Source organism: Camponotus vicinus, unplaced genomic scaffold, assembly GCF_025532165.1.
Source record: "Camponotus vicinus isolate PSW18456_S1 unplaced genomic scaffold, iyCamVici1.0 SCAF_7, whole genome shotgun sequence".
Taxonomy (NCBI): Eukaryota; Metazoa; Arthropoda; class Insecta; order Hymenoptera; family Formicidae; genus Camponotus; species Camponotus vicinus.
The window spans coordinates 15959891-15974304 of NW_028141979.1; the positions used below are offsets into that span (position 1 = coordinate 15959891).

Here is a 14414-nt window from a genome sequence, read left to right on the forward strand (position 1 = left end):
ATCTATTTAAAATGTAAAGTGCAATATGCAAGTATAAATTATAAATAAAATTTTTATATGAAATTTTTATGTAAAATTTTATATGAAACAGATAAATTATATTATTATTTAGGGATTAAAGCCAATTCATAAACCATTGTCCACCAATTTCATAAACAGATATACCACGGACGTCCATTGAATGTCCGGAGAACGTAAAACGGATCATATGTGGATATTCTCAATATCCTTAATGGTCGTCTTATGGATGTCCTTCGGATGTCCTATTTGTGTGCTGTCTGGGTATTTATAACATCTTCAGATTTTGATATTTTATTAGCTGAGGAGACATGTAAAATTGAAATATGTTCTAATGGAATACAATTATCATTTTGTTCATTACGCAATTCGGTATGCACTAATATTTTTTTAATAGCTGCTTTAAATTGACGAGTAGTAGGATTGTTATTATGTCCTCCGTGATGTCTTATACAACCAAAAAATAGCTCCACATGATCCTGACGAATTTTATAGAATGGAATGTATTTCAACAGTTGCTTCTTTTTACAAATTTCGTCATATAATACTAATGCGCTATTGATACATATAAGAAAACCAAAGAAACCTATTTTTTTCCGGGATTTAATTAAAAGCTGATTATTTATTGTTTTCAAGGATAAAATGTAATCTTTAATTTCTTTTAATTTATTAACTATTAATTTCTCATTTTGCTCATTTAACGGTTGTTTGAATCCATTTTGTTTCATATTTTTTGAATTAAAGATATCAAATAAATCATTGAAGATGCGCAAAAATTGTATTGTTCCTTCACAGGATTGAAATTCTTTTAATTTTAAATTATTTTTGCAAAATAAAAGTGCGTTTGCAACGGATGTACTAAAAATTTGTGCTGCTAACTGAACTTTCATTTTTTGGTTATAATAATCAATATGAGACCTCCGTAACCCACATAGCAAAAGTTAATCCGAGGTATGTCCATCGGATATATCTCGAGGGATTTTCAGATATCCACAGTTCATCCGTGTAAAACCTGAGGATGTATTTAGGATATACTGAGGATGTTTAAATGTCCGCTTATAAGATATCTGTGAGAGATCCAAAAATGGATATCCTTAGGATATAATTATATAACAAAATTCGATCCCAACAATGTCCACTGGATGTTTCTATAAATGCCTTTTTGCTATCCTAGGTTGATCGATATGCAGTAATTGAATATATAGGGTAATCCATCCTAACAGCGTTACATATCCTAAAGACGTTCAGAGGACATCCAGAGGATATTTGGATGTTTTATGGATGTCCTCTAAACGTCTTTCGGATATGTGTGCTGTTAAGGATTTTAAATGCTTACCTAAAATATCTTGGATACATTATTCGACAAATATTTCTGACAAATGTTGTTTCATTTTAAGTGAATAGGCATTTAAAATGAGTCACCAGATATAAAAGAAAAATGATCAACTAATGAAGCTTCTCTAACAATAAAAGTCGTTGAAGTAACATGTTTACCTTATATTTTAAGAAATATATTTAATATATGTATATAATATAAATATGTTAACGTGTTAGTTTTTCTTAACTATCGATAAATGTTCAAATATCAATTTCTTAAGATAGATGTAAAATTATATTTACAACTTTCTTAAAAACTTATATAATATTATTTACGTATAAAATTCTTATAAGAATGCATTCTCATCTTTATATTATAAATAGAAAAAGTTATAACTAAAATGATAATAAAAGTCTCGTTAAAATAATTAAATTTTATTTTTAAAAATGTACATATATATATATTTTTTTTGTACATATTATATGTATTATATATATATATTTTTTCAACATTTATAATCGAGAGAGTGCGCCTGTCGTGGCAATATTAACGCGTTACAAACAAAACGCCAGGACGTGTGATGTAAAAGGAAAACATAGCAATCGGCAATATATAAAAAAGAGGCATTCTAATAGTGACTCCGAAAAATAATAAACGATTATGATATAATTATATAATTAACTTATATAATCTTATATTATTTTAATAAACGAGGATACTTTATTCGAGGCGCCCAAATTTGTCTAATGGAGTCTTTATAATTGGACCACGTAGAACAAAAGTTTAAAAAGTGCTACATCGCCGCTTGGAGACATCAACTTTATTTTATTGCAACTTTGGAGAAACGAAATAATTCGCATAAATTTGTTTCAGTTTGTGCGTGAGTGTATATTTCGTTTTTCGAATGAAAAAAATTAGATTTATTTTAATATCTTCGAAATTCTATGAACGAATTTTATCACTTTTGTTTTAAATAATTTATTTATAAAAAATCCATAGTCAAATCTTGCTTCGGATAAATTGTAATGCTGCTTAATAAACAAATGATAAATAAAAACAAAACATATTTTGCAAAAAGTTAATCATTTTGAAATTAAAAAATTATATCTTATAAACCTTACTAAAATCTACTACTGTCTAATAAACAAGTGATAAATAAAAACAAAACAATGCAAAAAGTTAATCATTTTTAAATTAACAAACTATATCTTAAATCTTATCAAAATCTAATACTTATCAATCTAATAGTCTTAAAGATTTTCCTTGTCTTTCGGTTATATTGATGTAAAATTCGAAAAATATAAAATACATACGTAATTCTGTGTATTCATAGAATTGGATTGGAGGGTCAAAAGATAATAAAAATATAATAGAAATTATCACAATTGATCATTAATTTAATTATACGCCAGCAGCATTCATTTTTTGTGCTTTTTCAGATGCATGACGAAGCCATGATTTGATTGGTTCCGAAATTTCATATTCAGTAGCCTGTGGATATTTAACTTGAACTGCACCTAGAATACATATAAACATATATATATATATATATAACATATCTATTCTTTGATTCACCTTGAACTAGCTCTCTCTCTCTCTCTCTCTCTCTCTCTCTCTCTCTAATGAATCTAATTTAAATATAATATATAATAAATATAATTATTATATTTATAACTAGATCTAATGTATATGTACATTTGATAAGTTATAATTTAAACATGTATAAATATGTATACATATAAATATATTTTAATAAATAATATAAATATATACATATACATATATACATATATAATATATACATATATACATATATATAATATATACATATATACAATATATACATATATATAATATATACATATATAATATATATTATACATATACTCACTGATAATAACTGAGCAAAGTTTTAAATCTGAGAAAGTTTTGTTTTGTTTTTTTCCATACCAACTATACTCTTTTGCAACGGTTACTGCAAAAATTCTTTTCATTAAATTTAAAACAAGTTGTCTTAAATTTTTGCCACCAATTTTTGAAAGTTTATTTACCTAGAAAATGAAATATTTTAATAAACAAATATAAAATGTTAAATTAATTATAATTTTATTAACTGTAATAAAAATGCAAACAAAATGTTTTATTTTTTGATAATAGATAAACATCGAAAAATCAACGAATAAATGGGTATATTATTTATAATTTATAAATCTTGTAAAGAGATATAATTAATATAGGTATATATAACATATTATTTTATTTTACCAATTTAGTACGATAATTATTATCAATAAGAGCTTCTTCTAATTGATTCAAACTGTTATCAGTTTCTATTGGAAATTGTAAAATAACATCTACATCATCATCTTCATTGGGGATGCGTCTTGTATTGTCATTTTGCCATTGTTCGTGGAAATCTAATTGATTTTGTAAAATCAAATCTAATTTCTGCTTAAGCAGAGAAAGGCTTCTATATACGTGATGCTTAAATTCATCAAATCCTAAAAGAGAAAACTATTCAAAATACATACAGTTTAATAGAGAATATGATTTTATTTAGTTTTAAAAAACAAATCTTTCTATTTAATACAAATGTGTATTACAATATAGTAATTACTTTAAAATTTAAATAAACGTAGGAAATTCTATACCTGTTGTGTCATGTTGAACATTAGAAATACTTCGACTACAAGAAACGTTTTGATTTGATACTCGCTGGACATTTCGCGAATCTGAAATTACAGTATAGAGCTCTATATAAATAATGCTATTACATCTATTTTATGTAAAGAAACAAAAAATTTCAGTAACTATGTAAAAATATAATAGTAATTACTTTAAAATTTAAATAAACATAAGAAATTCTATACCTGTTGTGTCATGTCGAACATTAGGAATATTTCCACAAGAAACGTTTTGATTTGAAACTCGATGGACATTTCGCGAATCTGTAATTGTAGAGCTCTATATGAATAATGCTATAACATCTATTTTATTTAAAGAAACAAAAAATTTCAAAAACTATGTAAAAATATATTAAATAATTATAAAAAAAATTTGTCTTATTTTTAATAAAATAATAATTATAAATTAAAATTTCTTCCGTGTTTTAAAATATTTTATTATAATATATTTTTTAAAAAGTATATCTATATATGTAATAAAATAAAATTAAGAAGTTTCATTATCTTGGACATACATTCAATAAATCGTTATAATACACAGCAGATATAAATATCTAATTGTTACCTTTTATTGTTTGATGAATATTTGAAGAAAAATTATAATTTTGTTCAAATCGTGCATGTTACGTTTCATTTTCTTGTTCTGATGGACAGTTTTCTTTATCTTGCAACATGCGACGTGATTTATTAGAATCCTTCGAAATTTGTGGTACTTTTGGATAATTATCAATTTTTTTATTTGTAACAAGGTTATCAATTTCCTCTTCACTGCTTGAAGAAAGTACTTTTGTTGCATAAAGTCTTCTCCTTTTTTTTACAATTTCTGCGTCATCTTCATCTGAATTTAAATCTGATAATTTTTCAGCTAATTTTAGCTTATTTTTTGCATTAAGGAAATTATCTGAAAACAATATTTTTAAAATATTTCTTTCTTAAAGCTGCAAATAAAAATTTCAGCAACAAAATAAATTAAACTTGTACCTGTACTTCCAAATATTCTTTTAATGGATACAATTGTTGCATTAATATTATTATATTCTTTCATTTTCTCAACTGCTTTATCATATTCTTTTTGATTTGTCAAATTTGGCCAATATGCTGCAGATTTTTTTTCACATGTAAACCAATTGTTAGGTATAATTTGAAGACCATCTTCAAATTCGACAATATAATATTTCTTACTCATAATGAGAGAGATATTGTTTATTTTTATTTTATTTTAAATATCTACAAATTAAATTTTTTATTAATTATTCAATATGCAATAACGGTAAAACAACGAATGCATCATTGTTTGAGTATTGCATAATAAACATTTTCTTGCTGATATCCGATATGGGTCATGAACATAATTCAGACAAATTGCTAACTTTATAAATTTCAAGTAATGATGACACACATGGAACATAAAATAAATCTTGTTTAATCATATATTTTCTACCGATGACAACTAAGCATTTTCTTGTGTTACAATATGCAATATTTTCAACTTTTATAATACTTTCATCTTTCATAAGACAACAATTATTAGCATTATTGTTCACTTTTATAACATAATTTGAAATATTAATAACTTCATACTGAGGATTTGTGCAGTTTTGAATAATGGGACCATTAGAATGTTCCTTAAGTAACTGTATTTTAGGATTTTCTTTGTATGTCAAAACTTTATTGTTACATATAGCATCTTTCTCTACGTATCTTCTATGTAATTGTTGTAACGGTTTATCAGCTTTGCGAATTGCTTTCTTTACTTCTTGTAAAAAGTTCTCATATTTAAAAGCACTAAATAAATCTAAAGTGCCATGTATTCGAACATCGTCGCATAAATGAATTAGACTGTGAATATTATGAAAGACATTGTATTCTCCATACAAAATTTTAAAACTTTTGACATAATGATTCAATAATTCTTCAGCATAATTCAAATAATCCTTACATAAATTTTTGCTGCATAAAATTCTAATAGCTACGTGAAGAGTTAGAAAATGATCATATAAATCATTTTGAAGTATTCCTTGAAAAACAACAGGGCCTGTATATAATAAAATTTGTCGATATTCAGTTGCCTTCCATTGTTTTAAATAATCCAAAGATCTCGGTTTTCTACCAAATTCAACTGTTACGGTCTGTTTAATAGTTTCTAAATTGTTTGATATTGTTTGACATTTACGATGTTGCAAACGAATTTTTAAATCACCTGTTGTCCACATATACAAACATTTTCTCATAATTCCGAGACAAAGTAGATGCATATAATCAAGAGGAATATTTTCTATAAAATGTAACTGCGGTATTTGTTTTAAATTGGTGTAGTCTAAGTGGAAATTTTCATCGGTTTCATTTAAAAAATCATTATTTGTTCTTTTTGCAGCATGAATATCTGCAAAACAAATACGTCCGTTTCGATATTCACCTTCAATTATGCACTTTGTGCAACTGAAGTAACCATTGTGACCTTTTACATTTAATATAAAAGATTTTGCAGGAGCATTGCATAAAATTTGTTTAATTTTGATATTATATAATTTCTCATACAGAAAAATTCCATTATTTATCAACTCTATCATTTCTTCGACAAAATCTTGTAAATACTCATTGCAATTTGCTGGTTTCTTAGATCCATAATATGCACCAATTATAAAAATTTCTTTATATGGCAAAACACATCCTAAGATTGGCCATAATGATGATGTTGAAGATCTTGATATAGGTAAACCATCAATATTGATTCCTAGATTTATTGTATGTATATTATGAAATCTGTGATTATATTTTCTACAATATTTCTCTAATGCAACACGAACTCCAAAATGAGAATATAAACCAGGTAAAACAGTTTTGATTGTAGTATTTTTCGGCGTTTGCAATAAACTTCTAGGATCTACTGGTAAATCAGAAAAGCATTCATGCATACGAAGAATTTTCAAAAGTTGACTTAGTGTAACGTGATTAACGTTATTTGTTACAGCCCAGTCACGTAATAAGAATTTAAAGTTTCTTTCCTCTTTAACATTCTCAGTATTTGGATTGTCTAAATAAACTGCATTATTTTCTGTATTATTTGTTATTTCATTTAATTCATGTATTATATTCATATTGTCATTTTCGGTTTCATTGCATATAAATTCTATATGATTATCAGATTCATTTACATATTCATTTACATGATTATTTTCATAAAATTTGGCACTTGTACTTGGCAATGTATGATTTTCGGATAATTTTTCCTGATCTTTTCTGATCTTTTCTTGATCATTATAGTCTAACAAATTTGTTTCATTTTGCACAAGTCTTCTCAAATGCCTAACTGACATTTCACGTAGCCGTTTGCGTTTTTTATTATATTTTTCCATAATTTCCCTAAGAAAAAATATTTTTTTTTAAATCTTATTTGAACTTTAACTTTTCAATTCATAAAAAGAAAATTTATATCAGACAATAAAAGATATAAATTTTGAATATATTGTATATCAATTATCTTACTACATAATTTAATCATCTCATTTAATTCTTATTAATTATAATCTCTCTTACTTTCATATATCATTTATCACAATTTATCAATTTATATATTGTATTATATAATTATTTCAAATATTATTAATTAAAATTATAAAAATTGTTGGGAACGTTAATTATTCATAAAAGTAATGCGTTATCATTATCGTTACTTGTTACATATTGCAGCAACATTGCCACAATGTTCTGTGTTTGCTGGGTCCCTAACAGCACACATATCCTAAAGACGTTCAGAGGACATCCAGAGGATGTTAGGATGTCCTCAGGAGGTCCTCTGAACGTCTTTTGGATGTGTGGTGCTGTATAATTTACTCGTTAATATGAAATAATTGATGTAAGTCTTACCTTACAACGTCTTTTCTTGCTAAGTCTGTTTACAACTGTAATTATTCCGATACGTATAGTATATCCGAAATTAATCCAATACGTATGTAATTTTGGACGGAAATCCAATACGTGTAGTAATGTTGGATGGAAATATCTACGAATGATTAACGGAAACATTCATTACTAGCATGTATAACATCATCTTAGGTGATATAATATAATATAAAGACAATCTGTGTATGCCGGAACAATATAAATTTATCCCTACCAACATACATGTCCAAAAGACGTGCGCAGGACATCTTTGGACATGCATGTTGTTATATTGTTATAACACTAATTCACTCATTAATATTTGAGATAATTGTAAATCTTACCTTACAACGTTTTATCCTGCCACATGTTATCCTGATACAACTGTAGATAATTGTCTCTGTAGATAATACTACTGTCTAATAATCTTAGACAGAAATGTCTACAAATGGCCAACAACCATTCATATATATGATATATACGACAAGTTTCGTATTACACTTATATACATATATATATATATATACACTATTTACAAGTCTTTGGCACAATAAGTCTAATATATAAATTGCTGCATATCAGCCGAGACAAAGAGAATAAAAAAACATAAAGAAAAAATGCAGTTAAGATGGCTTCTATGCCCTTCTGCCGCGCACTTTATCACACGTGTATGCCACGACGGTATATGCACGCGTTAACGATCTCTCGCAGAATTCACTGTAGAGTACCACGGATATAATTCATCCGTACAAGTACGACAGTCAATCAAGATCCTAAACACTAGCTGCTCATCAAAACCGATCTCTCGACATTCAATAACACTCTTTGGCCGGCAAGACAAGACTTCTGGTCAACATGCAGTGATGCCATTTTTTCGACGCGAGAAACGTGTAACCGTAACGAATCGAGTATAGCCGAAGCTAGCCGATTTCTCGCCAACGATAACTTGGCGGGAACTTATAATAAATATATTAAAAAATAAAATACATTTAGATATATATATATATATATATATATATATATATATACATATATAGTAGATAAAATAAAGTTAACAAATACTTTAAAAAATAAATAAGTAAAATATATATATATATATATATATATATATATATATATGTATATGTATATATGACAATTAGAAATATCCTCAGGTAATCCTCAGGTAAATTAGTCTGAATCACTATATATATTTGAGATCATTCCGATCAAATAAGGATATTCTACGGAGATCTTATGCTATATGGGATTTGACGTCCAAGACTGGACATTCTGTGGATATCTAAATATTGTCCATTGATGGATGTCTCATATTGGATATACCATGGATGTTCATTTCATATCCATGGACATACGGATGTAAAATGGATATAAAATGAACATCCACAGGACGTTTTGTGCTATGTGGGAACTTATTGTCTAAATGCATATTTTCATATTGTTGAAAAGCATGTATTTTCCAAATCAGACCATTTTATATATTGTCCATTTCCATCAACTATAGTTTTTATTTCTCCAAAAACGTAACGTACTAATTTCAACATGTGACAAGGATCAAGGAAAGCAGCAATTTTTTCCTTTGTATCAGGATGTTGAAATGATGTCTGTAATGATGTTATATCATTAAAATTACATCCAAGATGTCTTAATGCACTAATATTAGTACTCATCCCATCACATGTTATAGATATAACTTTAAAACCTGTATTATTAATAGCAGAAATGCATTGCAATATTAAGTTACTTTTCATCTCACTAGATATTTTGTTTATTAAAAAATAAGCAATAGGTATTTTCCACGCATCGTTAATACACACTATCATAAAAATTAGAGCTTCGCTTGCAAGGTTATTTTCTTCAGAAATAATATTATCACCCATGTCTGTATATCCACTAAATTTTATACCATCAAATTCTACATGCTATTTAATTGCCATTTCGTCGAAAATTAAAGAACCCAGTAATGGATAATTAACACTATTTACACGTTGTTTTATATAACTTAAAGCTTCCAAATTAATGCCAGGCTCTCCATTAATGCTCCCATACCATTTAGTGATAGTTTTTGCATGCGGCAAACAGAAATTAAACTTCGAGCGAACATATTCATATGCACGCGGAGAGTAATAGTGCAATGTCAAAGCAAAAGAGCGAAATTGTTCGTTATATTGTTCGTTATATTCTAGGCACACGTTTTGCATGCATTAGTTGTTTAAATATTAAATTATTTGACTCACTAAATGTTTGTAGAATATCAGCTTGCTCTTCGTTTAGTAAGTTCTTTTTCTTTAATTGATTCACCATATCCTTTAATGTAGCTACTTGATTTGTTTTTCGATGTATATTTTGTTGTAAATAACGTATTTTTTTTATAATTTTTCTTCAATACGATCCTCTTTCTTAATCTGCATTTCTCAGGAGAATTAAAAATTATGTAATGTGAAGTCATGGTCTCTTTCTCTTCAGTAGAAGTTGAAGATATTACTAAAAATAAAAATATAATATTAATAATTAACTAATAATATTAACATTAGAAATAATATTAATGTCTTGGAACATTTTTAGAAAAAATTTTGAAAACTAATTGCAATTGTATGTATTTTTACATATGTCATATGAAATAATTATTTTTTATAATTATAATATTTACAGCAGTTTCCAAATTAAATCATATTTTTCTTTTACCTATAGAACTATTCACACTTGATGAAATATTAACATCTGTTGTTGCCCAGACAGCACACAAATATCCAAAGGACATCCATAAGATGGTCATTAAGAATATAGAGGATATCCACAGATTATCCGTTTTACGTTCTTCGGACATTCAGTGGACGTCCGTGGTATATTTGTTTATGAAATTGGTGGACATGCTTTAATCCCTAAATGATATCCAATGGATGTCCTATGGACATGAGAGGGGAATCAGGAATTGTAATTTACATATAAATATTTTAAAATAATAGTAGTAAGACTAGGAGAGTTCTAACTCAGGTCCTCTCAGGGGGGGGTGAGGCGCGAGGGGAACCGCGGCGCGGGGGGAGTGACGTCACGCGCGGGGAAGGAGGAACTGCAGTGCTCGGTGAGTGACGTCACGCGCGGGGAAGGGGGATCCGCGGTGCGAGCGATGGACGAGGGGGTCCGCGAGGAGAAGGGGGATCCGCGGAAAGAAGACGGTGGTGGGAAAAGGACAGCGCTACGTGTGGGAAAAGGATAGCGCTAAGTGTGAAGAGGACAGTGCGACAAGGATGGCATCAACGTGCGACAAGGATAGCGTCAACGTATGACAAGGATGACGTCAACGTGGGACAAGGACGACGCATTGTAAGATGGAGCATAGGTGGGAGAAGGACGACGCAAAGGTAAGTGAGTGAGTGATAGCGACGAGCATATGAAAGAGAGAGAACGATAATATCGCGAGAATAACGTGTACGAAAGAGAGAGAACGATAATATCGCGAGAACAACGCGTACGAAAGAGATAACAATATTGCGAAGACAATAGATGAGACAATGATAATATCGCGAGACTTACAATTAGCGAGCGAGAGAGAACGATAATATCGCGAGAACAACGCGTGCGAGAGAGACAATGATAATATCGTGAGACTTACAACTAGCGCGCGAGAGAGAAATAGCGCGAGGGATGGGAGCGCAAGGGAAAGGTGTGTAAATAAATACTTTTTTTTTTTCAATACTGAATATAAAATTTATTAAAGTGTACATTTTTTGTGTCATAGCGCATGCGAGAGAGATTACTTATTCTATCTAAGCGTGAGAGCAAGAGATAGCGTGAAAGAGCAATGACGAAGATAGAGAGAACCTCAGATTAACGCGCGAGAGAGAGAACGCAACGAAAATATCGCGATATTTACAACTAGCGCGCGAGAGAGAGAGATAGCGCAAAGGTTGGGAGCGCAAGGGAAAGGCGTGTAAATAACTGCAATTTTTCACAATTAAAATATATAAAATTTATTATAGTGTGTTATACATATTTGTGTGTGTGTGTGTGTACTTAAAATTAAGAATAATAATAAAAAATATAAAAATATAAAAATATAAAATTTAAAAAATATAAAATTAAAATTTAATATAGGGGGAGGGGGTGATGCGCCGGACTGAGGGATGCCGCTCCTAAAACAGAGAAGGCACACATTTCATTAGATTTAATAATTTATTTTAGGATACTTTTGATGTATTATAAATTGTAAGTTACTTACAATGTTATCCATATATTTTAATTTGTGCAAATGGGACACATTGCATGGTATTATTTGATGCAAATTTTTCCTGCACTCTTTGCAATAACTGCCTATTAATAGAGCACAATAATCCGTTTTGTGTTTCCGGACGGAGTATACGTTTCGAAACGACGATGCTAATCTCAGAAAACAGTCTGAACAATACTTAGTTCCTTCTTCCGCATCATAATAATAGTATTTGATGCGACACATTTTTATGGTAACATCCAGATTATTTATTTCCATCGCGTTTAAATGTCTATACTTTTTCAGTCTTAATTCTTCATCATTATCACTAGCATAATCTGAATCCACTAAAGATGGTATTTCCTCCTCGGATTCTTCCTCAGAGCCATCCTCGTCTGATTCGTCTAGATTATCAACATCCATTTGGTTGCCAACTTCGACGATAACAACCTCTTCAATGTCCTCGTCGACGATAATAACATCTTCGTCATCGATGATAATAACGTCGTCTTCAGCCATTATATGTGACCAACGAAACACAAGACTAACGAAACGCAAAGAACAACGAAAGAAATAATATTCTAATGCTGCAGACTCCTCTTCATTATATATCTTTTAATATCTTTTGTCTCATTCTAACTAGAGCATCACGTCTCATCTACCTCAGCATTTCTCTACATCTTTAGCGGAGCGTGTTGAGAAAAATTGTCAACTATTCTTATTCGTATGGAAGGAAAGAATTAAAATCACAGATGGAATAAAAAATAATTATTTATTGCACGCATCGTAAAGAATATCATTTACAGCACATGTTAATAACTCGCAATCAATTAAGGATTCGCTGTTAAAGACATCACTATCGCGTATCATTTTTACAGCATCGCATACAGTAGTAATATTGTTACGTTGTAATACAGTTTCAAATTGTTTAAATTTTTCATTCACGAGATACGTATTCTCGCATAACCAATTGTGCATATGATCGATACAATTTTCAAAATTAAATAAATGTAACAATGTTTGTGGTTTCATGTACAAAGAATTGTCACATAATGTGAGTTTAACAATTATCGATTGATACATTTCGATCGATAAATCTCCAATCCTTAATGGGAGAGCAGTCGATTGTAGAAATTGTTCAACGTCTGCTTGCTTCTGCATCAACAAATTCCACGTTAAAAAGGCAACACTATTTGATTGCCTCGATTATCGCCGAGAATCAGTTCCACGTACGATACAGCTCCAACGCTTACTCCAATGTCCAAATACTTGTACGACGTTAGGGTTAAAGCGTATCTTCTTCCAAGTATACGAGTCGCACAACGAGGCTGAATGCTATAAAAATATAAATAATTAGATCAATATTTTAAAAAATTAATAAATAACAAAATTTTTAAATGATCGAAACTTACGTGTCATATTTTTGCTTCTTACACGGTGGAGTTTCACCGTTTCGAATCGGAACGTAAAAATTCATGTTGATTTTTTCAGTGAACCTTTCACACGCGCGATTGATGCAATACTGATCGTATTAGAATTATTATTCATTCAAATAGTATCGCAAATTGCGATGTAGAGGGGATTATTGCTGACACGACATTTTAATTTCCTCTAAAATTTTGTCGCGCCGATGTACGGCTGTGATGATATCATCATCCCCAGAACAAAGATTTAGCTGAATGCGCTAAAATCAAGCGCCGATGTATGGTTGCTCCTGATGCAATCACGTTAGATTTTTCAAATGTACGTGACAAAACGCAAAAAAAATAACCGTCAAGGTTAAAATGCGCATCATCCCTAGACAAAGATTTAGCTGAATGCGTTAAAATCGAGCGCCGATGTACGGCTGCCCCTGATGCAATCACGTTAGAATCTTCAAATGACGTGCCAAAACGCGAAATTATCAAGGTTAAATTGCACACGCTATTCCGGAGAATTTTTTTGTTAAGATGAAATCATTCTAGAATGATAAAACAATGCAGGAGATGGTATATAAATCATGATAAAGAGGTACACCCCGCCAGTAGCTAAAGTACATCAGAACAGTCATTGGAAACGCTAAATTTCGCAAGTATGTGTTACAATATGGATGAGCAAATTTTGCGAGAGCAATCCACATTGATTGATTCGCTAGAAGATTACATTGTGTGGGAGCAACGATGCGATACGTACATCGAGTCATTGCAAGAGCAAAGTCGCATCAAGCGACCGCGATTATCGATCGGAAATCGACAATCGCTGATTGCTCGGATCGCGTGCCTCGAAGGGTTGAAAAATTTGGAACGTGGACGTTTCATACACGCGG

At 29.8% G+C, this 14414-nt stretch overlaps 1 long non-coding RNA gene and 1 pseudogene across 2 annotated transcripts; both read right to left on the minus strand.

Annotated features, from left to right (window-relative positions):
• Positions 1-1775: 1775 nt before the first annotated feature.
• Positions 1776-8744, minus strand: LOC145974760 (uncharacterized; annotated as a pseudogene). The gene is made up of 9 exons (XR_014439787.1): positions 8247-8744; positions 7888-8023; positions 5002-5247; positions 4586-4921; positions 4207-4284; positions 3988-4068; positions 3602-3837; positions 3228-3387; positions 1776-2853 (listed from the first exon to the last, which is right to left on the minus strand). The product of XR_014439787.1 is annotated as an uncharacterized LOC145974760 (transcript).
• Positions 8745-9393: 649 nt separating this feature from the next.
• On the minus strand, positions 9394-10802 carry LOC145974055 (uncharacterized). Its single transcript, XR_014439616.1, has 3 exons — positions 10588-10802; positions 10140-10386; positions 9394-9506 (listed from the first exon to the last, which is right to left on the minus strand). It is a non-coding gene; the product is annotated as an uncharacterized LOC145974055 (long non-coding RNA).
• Between the last annotated feature and the right edge of the window lie 3612 nt (positions 10803-14414).